This window comes from Bidens hawaiensis, unplaced genomic scaffold, assembly GCF_021521415.1.
Source record: "Bidens hawaiensis isolate Kalapana, Puna unplaced genomic scaffold, B.hawaiensis_p1.1 tig00035161_1, whole genome shotgun sequence".
Taxonomy (NCBI): Eukaryota; Viridiplantae; Streptophyta; class Magnoliopsida; order Asterales; family Asteraceae; genus Bidens; species Bidens hawaiensis.
In genome coordinates this window covers 123585-145302 of record NW_027505357.1, presented here as the reverse complement: position 1 = coordinate 145302, position 21718 = coordinate 123585, and the positions used below count along the sequence as shown (strand labels likewise).

The following is a 21718-nucleotide window of genomic DNA, read 5'->3' as shown; positions in this document are numbered from 1 at the left end:
GGTTGTTTTCGGGTTAAAAGTTTACTAAAAAACGGCTCGTTCCGTTGTTTTCGGGCGAAAAATTTACTAAAAAACGGCCCGTTTTGTTGTTTCCGGGCGAAAAGTTTACTAAAAAACGGCTCGTTTCGTTGTTTTCGGGTTAAAAGTTTACAACAAAACGGTCTGTTTCGTTGTTTTCGGGCGAATAGTTTACCAAAAAATGGTCCGTTTCGTTGTTTTCGGGCTAAAAGTTTACTAAAAAACGGGTCCTTTCGTTGTTTTCGGGCTAAAAGTTCACTAAAAAACGAGTCGTTTCGTTGTTTTCGGGCTAAAAGTTTACCATAAAACGAGTCGTTTCGTTGTTTTCGGGCTAAATGTTTACCAAAAAACGAGTCGTTTCGTTGTTTTCGGGTGAAAAGTTTACAAAAAAACGAGTCGTTTCGTTGTTTTCGGGCTAAAAGTTCACTAAAATACGGCCCGTTTCGTTGTTTTCGGGCTAAAAGTTTAACAAAAAACGAGCTGTTTCGTTGTTTTCCGGTGAAAAGTTTGCAAAAAAACAAGTCGTTTCGTTGTTTTCGGGTGAAATGTTTACAAAAAATTGAGTCGTTTCATTGTTTTCAGGCTAAAATATTACTAAAACAAACCATTTTTTAGTGAAAATATTACTAAAAATTGTTCTTTTAAGTTTTTTTACAAATGACAAAATGGTTGTTTTCAAAATGGTTTTTAAAAATGTTGGCAAATGATGAAGGTGAAGAGAAATTCTTAAACAAAGCAAGGAATATATATTACATATTGTATAGCTATATCAAATATTAGTTTAGTTCAAATGGTTGGTGTTGTTTGTTGCTATACCAAAGGTCGCGGGTTCGAACCCCACGATTTTAGAACATAAGTTTTAATATTATTTATAGGCTCAGGGGTAAAATGATAATTTCAACGTTTTTTTGTCAGTTAACTCACGGTCAACTGACGGCAAGGGCACAGACTGACCCGCCTAAATATCACAATAGTCCAAAGTTCGCAAAATCTTTTTTAGTGGTTAACAGGCTCAGGGGTAAAATGATAATTTCAACGTTTTTTTGTCAGTTAACTCACGGTCAACTGACGGCAAGGGCACAGACTGACCCGCCTAAATATCACAATAGTCCAAAGTTCGCAAAATCTTTTTTAGTGGTTAACCCATCTCGCGACGTTATTTTCCAGGGAGACAAAATGCAGATTTCTCATTATATAAAGGTAGTGGGTTGGGTTGGTTAACCCTATTTTTCATAAATTGTGGGCCAGTTTGGTTTTTATCGGTTACGGAGATACAAACAACCAAAACTGACCCATTGGTTATGGTTTAGGTTCGGTTAATTTGGTTTAATGCACACCTCCATCAAAGAGTATGGAGGTATAACTAATCTTAGGCACAGATTGAAGATCCTGTGTGTGCTTCCATCTCTTCAATACTCCATGATGAAGAGTGACTTCTTGAACAATTCGGCTTAGGAATCCGGCTGGCTATCCTCATCAATAAAATCTGCAAGAAGATCTTCATTTTCATCTTCAGGATCAGCACGGCCATTATTGCTGTGATGATTCTCATCAATATTAAGTAATGAGTTGTTTTTTTCATTGGTTTCTTCATATGTAGAAGGGTCATCAAATTCCTTGGAAGCAGTTTTTGGACAAAATGGATTTCCATTATCCATCCAATGGGAAAATCCAGTCTGTGTGAGGCTAATTTTCATCAAATCTGCTGATTTCTTAGACTGGAACTCTCTTGAACCAGATTGAATAACCAATGCAGCCCCATCGCCAACAAGACCTGCAAAACTAACTACCTGGATTGTTTCTGGTGGAATTGTGCACCAGCTTTCTTTTTCCAAAACCATTTTTAGAGCCTGAAATGAAATAACTGAAAAAACTTAAAAAAGCAAATGACATACAAAGATAATATATCTAAATGAATATGAGATAATGTGAACTTACATATATACTCTGGCGGTGAAAGGAAGTTTAGTAATTTTCACATATAGCTTTCAATCTCAGCCTGAATTCAACAGCTTCAGCACCACAGAAAGCTTCACCAGCTAAAATGAATATATTAAGATCTTCATAAATTCTTAAGAACTGATGAATGCTAGTTGAAACAACAGCATCAGAAGAAAGCAATACAGAAAGACGGCTTGTTGTAAGTTGCCAAAGATTCCTACGACCACTTTGTAATGTTTGTGAAACAAATGTTGTTGCATCACTTCTGAGCTGAAACCAAGAGGACCCACTGCTTGATGCCCCACGTCCACCGTCTCTCGGTTCTGAACCAGACAGATCAGGAAATGTGGTAGCAGATGTTGTAGGTTCTTCTACTGAAGCTAAAGTGGCCTCTTGGTCCATGGGTTCAGAGAGAGAGCCGTTTTCAGCCTTTGGATCAGAAGAGTTTTCTGATAATGAGTCAGCGTGTTGGGCATTCTTAAGAGGTAACAGCACCTTTATGTTCTTCCTGCATAGTAGCTGTTAAATGGTCCAAATAAACCTGTGACAGAAATTAAAGAGATACTGTAACTGGTCAAAACAGATTTTTTGAGGGTAAAAAATGGTCGGATCATGTTGATCTGCTAACACCCTTTTGCCCATTTTTCTAATGACTAAAAAACAATGATTATACAACAATAGTCTAAAACTTAAATGAAACAATTTAGGAGGTTGTATGCATTTTGAATAGACTTTTGGCTTTTTACCTGTTTGACTTGACCCATTTGAAATAAAACACAATCCAAATCATCTCATTCATATACAAATGCCTTCCATTGCAAACTCTAATCTCATGTAACCAGATTAAAAGTAGACCAAGAAAGTGACAAAATCCACATATTATACCTTATGATCTGAATTAAAATTCATGATTGCATGATATGAGCACATCAAATTGAAGAGGACAGCTAGTGTTGCGAGCAAACACTCTCTAAACTTGGATTCAGGTACTCGTGTGCATAGATCACTATATGTAAGCCTAATATGCAAACACAAAGAAGGTTTAAGTATATCAAACAACTGGTTAGTGGTTACAAATGTACAGAAATGATACCTGCTGTTTTGTACTACAAAAACTTCTAGATCCTGCCACATTCACCATTGTAGTGTTAGCTAATTAATAATGAGATGGCTAATTGGCTATAGCTATTAAGGGTGTTTGGATGTACCCTCTGAAACTTATAATGTGATATTGAATAATTACAATCAGATAACCAGCTTGAATAATACTTGATACACATGTGGTAATAATGCAAATACCTGTAGCACAATATTCTTGAGCACCGTATGGGTTTCGGATATAACTTCTTGCATAAAGAAGCTTTGTATCTTTTCAGCAAGACCAGGAACATCACCAATTAATGCATATGCATCAACCACCTGTAAGTATCACAACATGTGCCACAAAGCATACAAATTGTATCACTCGGACACCATAAAAAGTAAATGGAAACACCGATCAGTATATTATTGTCTTACAGTTAAGAAGCTTGTTTCTTTGAAGTCTCTGCACGCTCCAAGTAAAAGTGAATCCAATTTCTGTAGAGCTTTTTCCAGCCAGATCTGCATAGACAATACAATACTATATTCATATTTTCTTTGTTTTAAATTAGTACTGAAATTTTAACAAGCGCAATTGCTATAATATCAATACAATATTATAAAGCATTCATGCGTTCACTTTCAGACCTCTTAAAACCAAGAGTTCTAATCTAGGCCATCATATACTATTCTGTTCATGTCAACTTAATCTAAGCCGTCCGATGCTATTTTGAGCATGATCCATTTATACTCAGAAAGCAAGGGATAATTCTCGATTTGAACCAATTATATAATGGAAGTGTGAAACAGCCGTCTTCAGTTCTTCATTATGCAAATATGCAATCCTTCTAGAAGTAAACTTTTTTTTTCTGAAAAAGGATAAATCCTATTTAATTTTCAATTGCTTAAAACTTTTACCTCCACACCACGACTCATCTCTTGTATGACCAAAAGCCCTGAGAAACCATCCAGGAGTTGAAGATACTCAGGTAAGATCTGGAATGCCTGTACAGTGAACCAGTCATGCATAAAGCTACAGTCTTGGATAGATATATGAATATAAAAATATTTGACACAAAGGAAAAGTATTAAACAAAATGGAAATATATAGAAACAAGTTTAAAACCTTAAAAAGGTTCCCTGCAGTGACATGCGTTTCTAGTGCTACTTGCATATCTTGTGCACGTCGAAGCTCTGCTAATACTGGGAGTACGTCCTACAATATTTTTTAGGAAGTTTAGATACAGCTTGTCATCTTATATCAACACTCCAGGATTCATATAATAAAAAATAAAAATGTTAAGTTTCTTAAAGGATGTGCAATACCAGAAGAGCTTGTTTCCTTCTAGAATTTGTGTTTACAATAAGATCCCTTGATACCTCATTTCTTGAAGAAGTTAAGTGTCGTCGTCCATTCTGCAAGTTCAAGTGTATATCAATGATGATCTATGCAGTTAATGCCAAAAAATAGCGGATATCGGTCAATGACCGATATCTGAGATATCGGTTATTGCGGTGGGATAGCGGTATATATATATATACATATATATATATATATATATATATGACACCAAAAGTTATCTAATAATAATACTTAAGTCTTAATACCAAAATCATAAAAGTCAATAGTTCAAAACAAAAAGTAACAATATTTTTAATTTAAGACATGATTTAATCACTTTATCGAAAGCCATAAATATATAAGCATCAGCAGCGGCTGAAGAAATGGGTATCGGAGATGAGCATTAGCAGCGATTGAGGTATTTTTAGGGCAATAAGCTAATCGTTCAATAATAATCATAATGAAATTGGGTTATGGGCTTACAGTTTGGGCCAAAAAAAGTAACAATTGGGTCAAAAATATTAAACTGAGAATCTCACAGCTATTTCCGATGTATCAGTGGCCAAATATCGGCGAAATAGCGGTAAATAGCGCCACAATTATCGGGACCGCTATTTGGACCGATATTTCGACCGCTATTTTACCGCCGGACCGATAACCGCTATAGCACCGCTATTGATAGCATAGATGATGATTTGTGAGTTAAAAACAAACCTAACTTAATCTAATACTTCATTATAAGCTAGACTTATTCCAGTGTCCTTAAGCTTATGGTTCAACTAAATCAGATTAAGGCAGATAAATGTGAACATCATCACCTGCTTACCATGCAAATGATGTTTGCAATCTTCATGTCTTTCTCCAGCTCCTTTACCAAATGCATTCCTTTCACTGGATAAGAAAGAAACCATTAGCATGTTACCAGAATGTTGCAACTTGCAAGACCATTAAAGGTTAGATATAATGCGAGTCATGTAGGCAGATAATAAATAATAGCATACCAATGTTATATAAACAATAGAAGGTGAATTTTAATCTTACCCATTACTTCGTGGTGATCCATTACTTGGTGAGACAAACTTTCTGTTATTTTATCCAGCTGTAATAACCTAAGAGCAGCCTGTAAACAACAAAATCCAATTTCAACTAATAAACATTAACAGAATCTAGATGCATGGAAAAGCAAAAAAGTCAACTTGCACCATTGAACAGTTAAACAAACCCGTGTCATATAACTGAGAAAATTAGTACTTTTACTGATAAAGCAACACATTTTTGCAATATGAAAAGTTTTCATACACATGCACCGTGTTACATGAATGAGAAAATTGGGTGCCAAAATCTCTAAAAAGAATGTGATAAGGCTCATGGTCATGGATGACCAAATGAACAGAATGTATAATTTTCCAAACAGGAACTAAAACATTGACAACTTTCCTTGCATGGATGAAGTTAATCTTGGTAAACCCACGTATTGTATTTGTGATTAATAATAGCAGATTACATGAGAATATATAATAGATACAATTACACATTGATCCCTCTAATATACAAGTATGTATATATATATATCTAAACTGTCTAATAGTCCCCCTCAAGCTAAGCCCGGGAAACGAGCTGTAGCTTGTCCCGTAAGAGCATGAATCGTTCCGAGGATAATGGCTTTGTAAAAACATCTGCTATCTGATCATGAGTAGAGATAAATTGAACTGACAGTTTCCCTTGAGCAACTCTTTCTCGTACAAAATGGAAATCGACCTCGACATGCTTTGTGCGAGCACGAAAGACTGGATTTGCTGACAAATATGTGGCCCCGAGATTATCACACCATAAGACTGGAGCAGACGTCACTGGTACACTAAGTTCACGGAGGAGTGCTTCAAGCCAAGTAAGCTCAGCCACTGTGTCAGCTAAGGCCTTGTATTCAGATTCAGTTGAGGATCGAGAAACGGTTCGTTGTTTCTGAGCTCACCAAGAGACAAGATTGGAACCAAGATAAATGGCAAAACCCCCGGTGGATCGACGGTCATCAGGACAACCAGCCCCGTCTGCATGGCTGTTAAAGGTCGATAATGTTGATGATGAGCATCTGTGTAAGCATGTAATGTAGAACCAGAGGAGCGTTGGATAAATAAACCATGAACTAAACTGCTCTGAAGATGAAGATATCTGAGAATATGTTTGACAACAGACCAATGATTTTGTATAGGGGAATGCATAAACTGACAAACTTTGTTGACTGCAAAAGCTATATCAGGCCGTGTAAGGGGGAGATATTGTAAGGCGCCAACAATCTGACGATATCTAACTGGGTTGTCAAATGGCTGGCTGTCACCAAGAGCCAAGTTAGCCGAAGTTGAGCACGGAGATGAAACAAGCTTAGATGTGGAAAGGCCTGCTTTGTTTAAGACTTCCAAGATGTATTTCTTCTGAGAAAGCAATATATTTGGCCCTTTGGAGTTAACTTCAATCCCCAAGAAATAACCGAGAGCACCCATATCTTGTAAGGCAAAAGTAGTACTCAAATGTTGAACAACTCTATCAATGACAATTGGACTATTGCCGGTCAAAATAATATCATCCACATACACAAGCATGTATAACAGAGTACCCGCATGAGAGTAAATAAAAAGTGACGGATCAGTGTTTGATCCCTTACAGCCCACTTTCTAAAGAGCCCCAGATAATCGTTGAAACCATGCGCGAGGGGCCTGCTTCAGACCGTATAGTGATTTGTGCAACAAGCACAGGACGTTTAGGATCAGTAAAGCCAGGTGGTTGTCGTAAGTAAGCAGTCTCACGCAAATCACCATTTAAAAATGCGTTCTGAACATCCAACTGTCGAAGAGACCATCCGCGAGTAACCACCAAAGTAAGAACCACCCGTATCGTTGTGGCTTTGACAACGAGACTAAAGGTTTCATGATAATCAATACCAGCCTGTTGGTTGAAACCTTTAGAAACGAGACGAGCCTTGTATCTTGTAATGACCCCATGTTGATCCCGTTTGAATCTATAAACCCATTTGCAATCAACAACATTAGCATTCTTAACTGGTGGAACTAAAGTCCAAGTACCATTTTTCATTAGTGCATTGTATTCGGCAGTCATGGCATCCCGCCATTGAGGATATTTATGTGCAACGGTGAAGGTGGAGGGTTCATGTTGAATGGTATCAGTGGTGGCGGTATAGGCAGATGGTTGATAATGGTTAGTTTTAGGAGGATTTTGTCTGAGATTTGCAGGTCTTGAACGGTTTAAAGGGGCGGTGGTAGTGGTGGACGGTTGAACAGGTTGTTTGGTACGTCTCTGGTACGTAAGTTTGGACAGGAGAGGAATGGGCCTGAGTGGAATTTTGTGGAGCCAAGATTGTGGAGCCAAGACTGGTGGTGAAGAGGCTGCGGTTTCGGTGGGAATGGTGGTAGTGGGTATCGGTGGGGGTGATTGTGGTGCTGTAGGGGTGGATGTGGGCTGTGGATCAGGTGATGTGTCAGGCGAAATAGAAATAGGGACATTTGGAGGTATAGGATAGGAGGAGATATAGGGATCAGGTTGTGGAGAAGATTGTGGGAGAGGATTTGGTTGCGAAAATGGAAAAAGAGATTCATTGAAACGCACATGTCGAGCAATGTAAAGGCGATTAGTTGTGGTAACGAGACAACGATAACCATGATGGGAGGAGCTATAACCAAAGAAGACACATGGCAATGAGCGAAAATCCATCTTATGTTTGTTGTAAGGTCGTAAATGAGGATAACATTGGCAACCAAAAACACGTAGAAAGGAGAGATCCAGTGTTCGTTTGAAGATGTGTTCAAATGGAGAAATTTTGGAAGCAGTACGTGATGGCATACGATTGATGAGGAACACTGCCGTGTCAAAGGCAAAATGCCAGAAACGTTGAGGGACACCCGACTGAGCGAGAAGGGTGAGTCCGGTTTCAACCACATGTCTATGTCTGCGCTCAACAAACCCATTGTGCTCACTGGTGTGAGGAAAAGATAACGGTGAACGATGCCAAGTGAGGTAAAATAGGGAGAAAGAGATCGAAATTCGCCACCCCAATCAGTTGGGACCGATTTTAGTTTAGTGTTAAATTGTCTTTCAATCATAGAATGCAACTGCTTAAAAACCGTGCAAACATCGGATTTTTGTTTTAACGGGTAGAACCACATATAACGAGTAAAATGATCAACACAGAGTAAAAAATAACTATCACCATTGGGGGATTTAACTGGTGCTGGCCCCCAAACATCACAAAAAATTAAATCCAAAACATTATTACTCTGAAAAGTGGAAGATAACAAATGCAGTTTTGAGGATTTTCCCATGTGGCACGAATTACAAGATTGACTCAAACTTTTATTACTGACAGGAAGTGAAAAATTAAAAATCAAGGACTTCAAAAGATCTGGATGTGGATGCCCAAGTCTTTTATGCCATGTATCAGCAGAAGCACGAACAGCAGAGAAAGCAACTTTAGGAAGAGAACGAAGCACCGGAACTTGAATGGAGTAGAGCCCGTTGTCACTTGGACCCATGAGGAGGGTGTTCCATGTAATCACATCCTTCACAAAAAAAAAGTTGCATGAAATTCAAAGAAAACGTTGTTATCAAGACAAAATTTTTGAACAGAAAGAAGATTGCGTTTAATTTGTGGAACGTGAAGATTTGTGGAACGTGAAGAATATCAGATATTGAAAATGTTTTTGTGGGTGAATGAAATTTAGTTGAACCAATATGTAAGATAGGTAAACCCTCACCGTTGCCAACATGAAGAGAATCTGCACAGTAATAGGGGGCGGAGTTATCAAAACTTTGAAGATCAGATGCAACATGACTGTTGGAACCAGTGTCGGGAAGCCATGCAGTTGATGCCTGTGAGCGGAAGTCAGCATAGTTGGTCGTTGGTTGTTGTGACCTCATAGTGTTAGGATCACGGTGGGGGCAATGAGATGGCATGTGCCCGATGCCACATCTATTGCAAGTGCCATGAATTGTATTTTGAGTTGTGGACCAACTGAATTAACCCCTGTTGCCACCACGATTGTTGTTATTATTGGAGTAACGATAATTACCATGTCCACCACGGTTTTTGTTTGAATATCCACGGCCACGACCACGAGAAGCATACATGGCCTGCGGCTGGGTGGATGATTGCTGGACCGTATGACCAAGTTGAGACATAACTTGTTGAAGGGCTGTTAACGTGTCTGCTGGGATGGCAGGAGGTGGTGACGGTGTGGTGGTGGTGGCAGTAAAAGCCTGAGCAGTGACTAGTTCAGGTTTCTTAACCATGTAATCATGGTCAGAGATAAGGCCATTCAAGTCAGAAAAAGCGGTCGGGAACTGACGGCCCAATATGGTAGACTTCAAAGTATTGTACTCGTCACGAAGTCCTGTCAACACATGCATAACCAGATCCTTTTCTTTGACCGGTTCTCCAATATTTGCCAAAGCATCAGCATACTCCTGAGCACGAGTGAGATAGGCAATAACAGTTTCATTCTCTGCCATTTGAATCCTTTGTAGCTGCTGTTTCAGAGTGTATTCACGGGAGGAAGCATGAGGGGCAAAAGCACGTTCCAATGCTACCCATAATTCCCTCGAAGTTGTACCTTGAACATGTTTGAAAGCACCTTCAGATATTATAGACAGAAGAAGCATACGTACATGCGCATCATTAGAAACCCAGATTTCATGATTGGGATTAATCTGAGTTGTGGTTTAGTGTTTTTGTCAGCGGCTGGAATGGTGAATGTGGGAGCAGGACATGGAATAGATCCATCAACATAACCGAAAAGTTTGTTGGTTACAAGGAAGGGTTGTATCATAGTCTTCCAATAACCATAATTGGTGGACGACAAGGTGAAACCAAACTTGTGGGAGTTGTGGTTTGTTTTCTCGACAGTAGAAAAAGCAGCTAGTAAAGCCATCAGTGATTGTTGTGGTGTAAGGGAGTGGTAGGATTGCGTCTGTGATGATGGTGGAAGGGGATCTAATCGGAAAAGGTAGAGAGATTGGTGGCGGCTGCTGAATTGAGAATTAGGGTTACAGAGCCTAGCTCTGATACCAAGTTAATCTTGGTAAACCCATGTATTGTATTTGTGATTAATAATAGCAGATTACATGAGAATATATAATAGATACAATTACACATAATCAAACCTTGTATTTTGGCGGTAAATATTATTTATGAATGAATACAATAGGAATAATAGACGACATATATAAAACCTAAAGTTACAGTTTGATACCACCTAGAATACTAGGGTTACAAGAGCCGCCTAATATTATATTGTCTAACATTCCCCCGCAAGTTGAGGACGGGGAACGACCTGCAACTTGGACCTCAAAACTAGAAAACGTTGAGATGGTAGTGGTTTCGTAAACACATCAACAATCTGATCTGCTGTCGAGATGAACTGAACTTTCAGCTTGCCTTCTGCCACCTTTTCACGAACAAAATTAAAGTCGACCTCCACATGTTTTGTTAGAGCATGAAACACCGGATTAGCAGAAGATATGTGGCTCCAAGATTATCACACCAAAGCGTGGGGACTGATTTTGTGACAATCCCGAGTTCATTGAGAAGAGCTTCAGAAGCCACGTTAGTTCAGCAACAGTGTCAACAAGAGCCTTGTATTCAGATTCAGTTGAGGACCGGGAAACAGTTCGTTGTTTTCGAGCGTTCCAAGAGATCAGATTCGATCCAAAATAGATTGCAAATCCCCCCGTGGATCGACGATCATCCAGACAACCAGCCCAGTCCGCATCCGAATATGCCTTAAGCGAGCTAGGCCACTGGGAATCGGTGAAGGCATGAAGAGTGGATGCGGAGTCATGACGAATTAAGAGACCAAAATGTGAGGTACCTTTGAGATAACGAAGAATACTGTAGGGGCATGCATATATTGACACACTTTATTGACAGCATAATGTCTGGCCGCGAGAGAGTCACATACTAAAGAGCACCGACGGTTTGACGATATTTAGTGGCATCGATCATAAGAGCGCTGTCACCGAGAGATAAAACATGCGAACTACTCATTGGTGAGGGGACTGATTTACAATCCGCTAAACCTGCTTTAGTGATTAGCTCAGAGATGTACTTACGTTGAGATAAGATAATATTTTTGCCATTCGGTATGATTTCAATGCCCAAAAAATAATGTAAGTCCCCTAAGTCCTTAACCGCAAAGGTGGAGCTAAGCTTACCAATGACATCATTAATGGCGTTGACATTGTTGCCTGTTACAATGATATCATCGACATAAACAAGCACATACACAAGAACTCCCTTGGTCTTCAGAATGAATAATGATGGATTGGTTTTAGACCCAGTGAAACCGATAGACTGAAGTGTGCTTGAAAGCCGAGTGAACCAAGCGCGCGGTGCCTGCTTGAACCCGTATAAAGATTTATGTAGTAGACACACATGATTGGGCTTATCTTTGTCAACGAAGCCAGGCGGTTGACACATGTATACGATCTCGTCTAAATCACCGTGCAGGATAGCATTTTGAACATCTAGTTGTCTCAAAGGCCATTGGTTGCTAACCGCCAAAGAGAGAAGAACCCGGATGGTAGTTGCTTTAATAACCGGACTGAAAGTCTCTTGATAATCTATTCCAGGCTGTTGACGATATCCTTTCGCGACAAGGCGAGCTTTAAACCGAGTAACCTTTCCATCTTGATCCTTTTTCAACCTGTAGACCCACTTTGAATCAATAATGTTAGAGTTTTTGACAGGAGGAACAAGAGACCATGTACCGTTTTTAGCAAGCGCGGTAAGCTCTTCCGTCATGGCATTACGCCATTCCGGATACTTGTTGGCGATGGTAAAAGAAGAAGGCTCGGAAGGAGAGGAGTAAGAGAAGTATGAAATGAGGAAGGAGAATAACGTTGGGTAGGAGTAGGATTGGGCCGAAGGTTGGCAGGCCTTGAACTTGGGGCTGCCGGCTGAGGTTGAGGAGGAGGGTTAAGAATGGACGGTTGTGTGGAAGGTTGTTCAGGTGGTGTTGGGTTTGGAACAGTAGTGGGGATAGGCTCAAGGGATTGGGTCGTGGGTGATTGGGCTGTGGGTGATGGGTGATTAGATGGCAGGGCCGTAGGTGATGGGTTCGTTTGAGAATGGGCCATGAATAAAGAGTCATGAGGTTGTTGGGTTGGTTGGGCTGGGAAGCCCGGAGGAGAGGTAGGAGTGGAAAAGCGGGAGCTGGGTAAGAAGAGTAATATGGATCAGGTTTGGGAGAGGGGCTGGATTGTGGTGTTGGTTCAAAAGGAAAGTGATCTTCATTGAAACGCACATGACGTGCAATGTAAATACGATCAGTGGCTAAGTCAAGGCAGCGATAACCATGATGATTAGGACTGTAGCCAAGAAAGATGCATGGGGTGGAGCGAAAATCCATTTTATGTGGATTATAAGGGCGTAAGTAGGGAAAACATTGACACCCGAAAACTCGTAGAAATGAGTAATTAGGAGGGCGTTTGAAAATGTGTTGAAAAGGAGATATGTGTGAGTTAGAGCGGGATGGCATTCGGTTTATGAGAAATACCGCTATTTCAAAGGCAAAGTGCCAAAATCGTTGTGGAAGGTGAGAGTGAGCAAGGAGAGCAAGACCCGTTTCCACAACGTGACGATGACGGCGTTCAACAATACCGTTTTGAGCACTTGTGTGAGGACACGAACCCCGATGCACGATGCCAAGAGAGGATAGAAGTGAAGAAAGGTTTCTAAATTCACCTCCCCTGTCAGATTGAACATTTTTTAGTTTGGTATTAGTTTGTCGTTCTACCATTGTGATAAAGAATTTGAAGATTGGATAAACATCAGGTTTCTGGGCAAGTGGAAAGTACCACATGTAACGAGTGTGGTGGTCAACACATAATAGAAAATAGCGATGACCATCATATGACAAAGCGGGAGCCGGTCCCCAAACATCACAATAAACCAAATCCAAGATATTATTACTGCGAAAATTAGAAAGGTTCAAAGACAACTTAGAAGATTTCCCTAATTGACAGGGAGTACATAAAGACGAACAAAGTTTATTCAAAACAGGTAATGAAAAAGCAGAAACAATAGAATGAAAAACATGAGCATGCGGATGTCCAAGACGGTTGTGCCAGATGGTTGATGAAGCTTTAGTAGCAGTGAATGAAACACGTGGAAGAGACTTCAATGTAGGAAGGCGGAGTGAATATAAACCATCTTTAGTTGGACCCGCGAGTAGGGTATGTCGTGTAGACTCGTCCTTCACAACAAAAAAAAGACGAATGAAATTCAAAGAAAACATCATTTTCGGTACAAAATTGTTGGACAGATAACAAGTTCTTTTTGAGTTGAGGAACATGTAATATATTAGAAAGATTTAGTGTTTTATTTGAAGAGTAGATTTTAGAAGAACCAATATGAAAAATAGGGAGTGGATTACCATCACCAACATGGAGTGAGTCATTAACAAGGTATGCTTCAGAGTTATCCAAGTTTGCCAAATCTGGACCAGCATGACTATTTGACCCCGTGTCAGGCCACTAACGAACACCGCCAGATTGAGATCCATTGTCAGAAATGGCAGCATAGTTAGCTTGTGGTTGAGATCGGTTGGATGAGTTTCCAGATTGTGTTGGGCATTGAGATGGAATGTGGCCGATTCCACACCGGTTGCAATGTCCGTAGACCATGTTTTGGGTTGAAGCCCAACCAAATTGTGGTGATCGAGTAGAAGAATTCCGATTGTCATCGCGATTACGCGAAGGGTTACCACGATTTCCATTTCCACCACGATAAGATCCTCGCCGATAACCGCGATGCCCAGCTCCACGGTTGGAATAAAAAGCTTGCGGCTGTTGGTTAGGAGAAGCCGAAAGATTCAGTTGAAGCCCTAGTTGCGATGCAAGTTGTTGCAGCGATTGTATTTGAGATGGCTGAATAGCGTTAGGACGAATTAGTGATTCATGGTGGCCAGTTGCTGCAGTAAAAACCTGGGGAACAGCAGGAGAGGCTCGGGAGTACATGAAGTCATGATCATTGATGAGACCATGCAACTCAACAAAGGTAACTGGTGGAACCCGAGTGAGGAGACCCGACTTCAAGGGATTGTATTCTGAGCGAAGGCCAGATATAGCAAGCAAGCATCACAAGTTCTTTATCTTTAATAGGCTCATCTATATTTGCGAGAGCAGTAGCATATTCTTGAGCACGGGCAAGATACATTGTAGGAGATTCATCTCCCTTTTGTTCAATTCGTAGGAGTTGAGTACGAAGAGAAAACTCACGAGATGGATTGGTTGGTGCATATGCATGGGCCAAAGCAAGCCAGACTTCACGAGACGCTGTTCCTTGCACATGTTGGAATGATTCTTCAGAGATGGTGGAGATTATGATCATCCGGACGTGTGCATCGTTTGCAATCCAATGAAAATAACTAGGGTTATCAACAAAGACGGTGTCAGTTGTGGCTGCAGTTTTTGGTGGTGGACATTTGATGGTTCCATCCACATAGCCGAATAGGTTGTTAGTAACAAGAAAATGTTGAATCATAGTTTTCCAATACCCGTAGTTTGTGGGTGAAAGGCTGAAAGCAAATTTGTGGGAATTATGAGTAGTCTTTTCGACTGTGGAGAAGGGTTGTATCATTGCCATTAAGAAATCAAAAGAAAAATCCGATTGGATTGAAGAGGAAGATGATTGCTGGAGGTTTAGGATTAGCGACGGCAGATTTAGGGTTTAGGAATGATTGGCTCTGATACCAAATCAAACCTTGTATTTTGGAGGTAAATATTATTTCTGAATGAATACAATAGGAATAATAGACGACATGTATAAAACCTAAAGTTACAGTTTTATACCACCTAGAATACTAGGCTTACAAGAGCCGCCTAATATTATATTGTCTAACACACATTGATCCCTCTAATATACAAGTATGTATATATATATCTAAACTGTCTAATAGATGAAATGGATAATGATATTACCTTCCCTTCAAAATATGTGAGCTCAAGTTCTTCAGATGAAAGATTCTCTAAAGTGTGCCGAACAGGATCAAACATCTACACCCACAAATTCAGCAGCTGCTAGTTATGATATTATTCACATCGTCATATAAAAAGCAATACTCATCATAATTATAGTCTGATGCTCCTTTACCGACCCCCAAACTAAAGATAAACAGATCAGTAAGGAAACAAACACATATACACAATAGAAATAATCAAACAATAACAACCTTTTTAAGATTTATACAAACTAGCTTGAGTACTGGGCTAGGGACAATTTTACACTAACTGTAGAATAAAAACTAAACATAGCTGAAGCAACTTGAAAAACTGCAGGATGATTGATCAACTGTGTATATACATCAGAACCAAAAAACAGAACTAGCTTTTCAGTATAGACTACAGATAAGGTATCATATTTCAGAAAATGTAAGTTTACAATTTCAAAGATGTTAAACCTCTTCATAAAATTCTTCTTCAAGCTCGTCCACTATTTGAGCCCAAGATGTGTTACCATATATTGAACTCAGTTCTTCAGAACTTGAAGAGAGACTTTGCCTATGATTTGGCGGGATTGAAGCAAGTGCACGAGCTATAGTTGCTGCAGTTGCAGCCCGTGCTGGAACCTGTAAGAAATGATTTCCAAATAATCAAACTTTAAAGGCCTATTAAACGTCCGCGTTAACTTTTATCAAGTAACTACTTTAATGACCAAAAGTTTTAGGCATGTGATGTCCTCTTTCTGGACTGAATCTGAAGAGGAAAAAGCACTGAATACGCAAAGTTCTTAGTAAGGGTGCAGCAATCAATTTTTTCAAAGCTTCTACACTTAAAAACATCAAAAAGAGTCTCTATAGCTATACACACTCAAATACTCAATGCATGTTATTCTAACATCTTAGCTTCCCCATAATACACCACTCGATAGTGATCGATCCTGGCCTTTCTCTGTTACATGCATTGCCAATCTAAAGTGTATAATTACACTGATTACACGCTATCTGTTTAGGGCACGTACATACATCCAATTCAATATGTTCACTAACTAAACATTACAATTTCACTATCCTAGAGGTTGCATAATGGGCAATCAACAATGAATGCATAGTAACTTGCATACCTAACAAATGCTACACTAATTCATCATTAAAAATTAAATTACACCGAGCTACTGTCACCAGAAACAGAACAATTCCTACAACAAAATATTGAACAACATGTTACGTAATAAAATATGCATAAATAAGGCCTAAAAGTATTTGAATGACCGACCTCGGGGCGATCGGACGTTGAAGGAAGAAAGGCAATGGATCTGGCGGAACGTACTGAAGTGAGAAACTTCTCACCGACCTTGGACAAATCCATATTGTTATTATTATTATTACCACCACCACCGGCTCCTTGTTGAATAAAATGAAGCAACAAAAACAACCTAAAAATGACGAAACCCTGGGGAATCAATGGCGGTGGTGAGGAATTACTCGGCTGCATTGCATTTCAAATCAGAGCTCTCAGCCTGTGAGATTGAAGCATTGCCATTAATTGAGATCGGTGATTGTTAGGGTTTATGGAAATGTGAGATCAAGCTGTGTGTGTGTGTGTGATTTGTTTTGGTTTGGTTTGATTTTGATTTTGCAGTCTGACAAACTGTTCATTCCTTCTGGTTGGGTGCTCGCTCCTTCAACCGTTTAAACGGATTCCTTCAAAAATAAAAATGCATGCTAAATATATATATATATATATATAGTCAAATACAAATATTATTTGGGAATTGAATTAACTAAACAAAAATAGACCATGTGTAGCGGATACAAACCCGAGTCGGATCACTTTTACAGGTTTTGTTCCATCTCAAATCTAATGTCAGCGAAGTTGTCATCTAAAACATATTAGCTTGTTCATTAGATTGTATGTTGTCGTTAAAAATATCCGTTGAATTCATCCAGTAATATTGTGTCATACATTGTTGTCTGGATGTTAATTGTACACTTGTTGAAGCCCGTTGAAGGCCCTCCACCTGAACTTGTGGTTCAAGCGAACAATGGTTTCAATGCATTTTTTTTAGAAAATATAAAACAAGAATATAAATTAAAAGATAATTTTATATAATAAAAGATAAAAATTATATACTTGTTTTAGAAAAAAAAAACAAACTTATATAAATTATAGATTATATAAAAAAAGATCGAGTTTTATACTAGTTTTATAAAATAACAATCCAAACATTAGAAATTATAATTAAACATAATTTATAAAAAATATAAAATGAAAAAAAATGTCCCAATTTCAATACCCTTCATAACAAAGTCCAACAAAAATTAGGTTAAAAAGCAAAAGAATCGTCCATTTCTTCTCCACTTTTTTCACCAATTAAAAAAAAAGCTAGCAGCATGTCTAACGGTCAAATGGGTATCATTTCATAAAATTCCCCTCCAACGACTCCAAACCAGGCGCTATCAGGCTCGCAGAAGCCCCATCGCGCCACCATGGATCGCGCCCCTGTCCGCGCTGCACATAAAGTTTTGTTAAATCACTATTGAAGATTTGGATCATCATGAAGTTGATGTAGCTAGGGATGTTTTTACAATGCATATGTTTACTTCTTCTTTTTCATGCTTGCTTATTGTAATTTCAGAATTATAATTTTTTTCTCAGTTTCAAAATTTACATTGAAACTTCTTTTATTAAAACAATTTAACTTTAGCGACGAATTATCAAGGGCATAATTGCCATAATTGTGATGTCAATATGTAGTTGAAAAAAACACCAAGTAGCACCTTACAAAATTTGTCAATGCCATCTTATAGATGAGATTGCTAACTAGTAAAATTTTCTGACGCATATTTTCGTTAGTAATTTGTAGGTGATGGCTATTATTTAGGGATTTGCTTGTCAATGCTCCTCTATGTTGTGTCTAAAATGTAAATTTTCATTACTCTATACAACTATAAAACATTTTATGATTTCGATCATGTGTACAAGTGACAATACAAAACAAAAACACACACACACAACTTTATTTATTAAAATCAGGTAAAACAGGGTAAACTAAAAATGTTTTTCATCGGTTAAGAAAAATGACATGATGAAGACTCCCCACTAGTAATGGACTCTCCGATAGTGACAGCACCGCCCCCCTTCATGAGACTAGCGAGCAATTCTCCTCTATCATAGAAGAATTCCACTTTCACAATCTTGAAGTTTTCATCCAACTAACAAAAGGTTCCAAAATTAGACATGAATCATCATCAAACAACATATACTACTATGAAAAAGGTACAACGACTGAAGTTTATGGCAAAACGTTCGCAAACATAGTGACCTTAGGAACCGAAATGAAATGGTCACAAAAGTAGCTATCTGATTTGGTCAAAGCGATCACAACTTTTATTTGAAAAAGCTATATAAAATTCCAACCACCAAAACAAACCACCAAAACAAACGCGTTATATTTAAAAAACAAATTAAAAGGAAACATCAATTTTTATAAATAACAAAGATTAAAATAAGTTTTAATTAAAAACACAGTAGTAAAGTTGTATTCTCACCTCAAATGTAGATACACCAAACATTTCAACTAATTCACCGGTGGGTGGTTGACCTTTGAACGGTCCCTCCATGTAACCCCAATGCCTAAACTTATATGCTATCAACGGAGGACCGGAATAAACCTGGAGAATCTCCACCGCAAAGCCTCGAGAAAACGTAGTGGTGAAGAGTTTGTGAGCTGTATCCACAGTTTCCTCACTAGGATCATACAATTGTATATTTTTCGGTAATGAAGTTTGAAGAAACATATTGTACCCGCCACCTATCCTAGCTACATCTTCTGGTGTCAGAGGTTTCAAGCCTGGAAATCGTAAATACTTGGGATATCATTAGATGATTTAATTTTATAAACAACAAAAGTTGAAGATTCTATTTAGTTTACTGATGTCGGGGTAGCCCAAGGAAATAATAAAATGGCTGAAACACGTTAACGCTAAAAGGGCTAAAAGGTTAAAAGCTTTGTTTCCCGCCCAAACTTATGTAAACAAGTACCCACGTGCTACAGTACGATGTCAAATCACTGTTCTCCTCTGACCAAAGTACATACTCAGATAAAGTATTATTATTTTAAGCTATGGACCAGCGATCCAAGCCTTCCCGCCCATAAAGATCAACTCTCTATGCAAACAAGAGGCTAACTAGTTTAGTTAACTGAACTAAAAGGCTTATATCTTCTTCATATAAATAGATAACTTAGCCTTAAACATAAACACAACAGATTTGGGCAGATAACACCATCTCCCTAATCTTCTCTTCTTCCTTGAGAAATATGCTCTTAGCTTATTTCTTTCTCACTTGAATAACTTCATAGCTTCGTCAAGAACATCATCCTAAAACCGATTCCAAACATCACGGTTTCGGATCCTTGGTGAACTATAACAACAAACAACTAACTAGTGAACCTCCTTCTACGTTTTGCAAACGTAGAGGGACACCACGACCTGCGTTAGGCTAACCTGAACCCTTGAAGCCTCTTAGCCTAACCAGTCCATTCACTATCATTGGTCTTATCTTTGTTGTAGCAACATTTACCATTAACAGAAACGTTTAACTTTGTGGCATCAACTGTTTTGAAGTCTTGAGGTTTCATTTTGTGGAACAACTCCATTTCAAATGTTTTCACCATGTTTTGAACTTGTTCTTCCAATGAACCCGAAGGCCACATCTTACCATATATACAAAGTGCAAACCATCAGTCTAAAGAAAAGAGCGTATAGTATAACTGTATAAGCGAAAATTAAGATAATAGCTATTCCACCAAAGTTGTTTATCGAAATAGCTAATGATTTAAAAGCAATCAATTCAACGGTTACAAATGATTTTAACAACCCCCAAAGTACAAAAAATGCCATACATATGTCCCAAGATTATGAAAATTTGTGTGTCACCGTAAAACGTCTTCAAATTTTGCACCAATCCGTGTAGAAGATAAACATGTGTCAATATCTTTATAGACGAACAATAGCACATAACATTTTTTCCCCAATGGACGCAAACCTTGTCCTATGACAAAATTATACCTTTAAAAATGAAATTGATGCCCTAAAGACGGAGGTCAAAAATAATCTTTTTACATCATATTGCAAAGTTGCACCAAATTAAAAAGGGGGGGGGGGGGGGTCTAATGGTTGCAAAGTATTAGTAAAGACCACCCCTTAATTAAAATGATGATGATGAGGGTTCAAACCTTGGGAGCGTGCGTCGTTTCAAAAGAAAAACATATTGCAAAGTTGTTGCTTGTGTAACCCGTAATGAGTTTAGATGTGTGATTTGAATCAACTAGTAAAATTACTTTTAAGCATGTGGTTCGGATACAAGATTAGCAATGATACCTACTCATACAAAGAGTTAAGAAAGGGTACAAGTGTAAAGTCTATACCTTGGTCCTGCCTTCTTCAAAGAGTTTGTTGGCTACATCAAAGTTAGGGGGTACACCCAACTTCCATGTGGTGTTCTTCTCACCCTCACCACTCATGAAGCATTGTATTTGTCCACATCTGAACCTTTGTATTGTTCCATTGGTTGTATTTGGTTCTTGATGGAATAAGCCATACGATCTTAAGTTTATATAACAAGTGGAAAAGGGTAGGGCCTAGTGATGGGGTAGGGGTAGGTAAGTGTTCATGCACCTAGTCGAATAATATATAGTAAAATGTTTTTGTTATGGTTACCAAATTTGTGACAACTCATATTTGGCTTTAGACTCGATCGAGATTTTTGAATAACCCTAGAAGAAGGAATGAATGCAGATATGGTCCCAATATTATACGGCTCGGGTGTGAATTGATATAGGCACAATGTTGCTTGGATGGGGTGTTATACCCTCATGTATTTGTATGTTACTAATATGAGCGGTTTAATTTATCCCATTGGTTAACACCATATTGAAGGTAACGGATGGATCCGATTCTCACATTAAACCCAATTGAATATCGGGAGGGTTTAAAAATAGGTAATTGTTAATTAGTTAACCGCTAAAAACTTAGTACAAATTCAACCAAAAAGTTAAGATGAATGAATTAAAAAATAATAGTAGCATGATTATTGTTAATTAAATATGTTTAAGAATAATAATGCTTAGCTACAATGTAAAGTTGCATGTGCGATGTCCTGACTCAGAGGGCTGCTCGATACAACTCCATTAGTCTTTGTATTGTAGCGTAGCTTATGACTTTCAAAGGTTTATAATATTAGAATTCAAACAAATTAGGTGTTATTTTAAAGGCCATCTTGCAAGTGGGGGTGATACTCAATAGAGACGTATCCTTCCTTGATCGTTCT

The 21718-nt window shown here is 38.6% G+C and overlaps 2 pseudogenes across 1 annotated transcript; both read right to left on the bottom strand.

Annotated features, from left to right (window-relative positions):
* Positions 1-16798, bottom strand: part of LOC143612659 (uncharacterized) — a 43042-nt pseudogene extending 26244 nt beyond the window's left edge.
* Positions 16799-18429: 1631 nt separating this feature from the next.
* Positions 18430-20956, bottom strand: LOC143612673 (pathogen-related protein-like; annotated as a pseudogene). The gene is made up of 4 exons (XR_013149980.1): positions 20817-20956; positions 19970-20102; positions 18937-19238; positions 18430-18600 (listed from the first exon to the last, which is right to left on the bottom strand). The product of XR_013149980.1 is annotated as a pathogen-related protein-like (transcript).
* Positions 20957-21718: the final 762 nt, after the last annotated feature.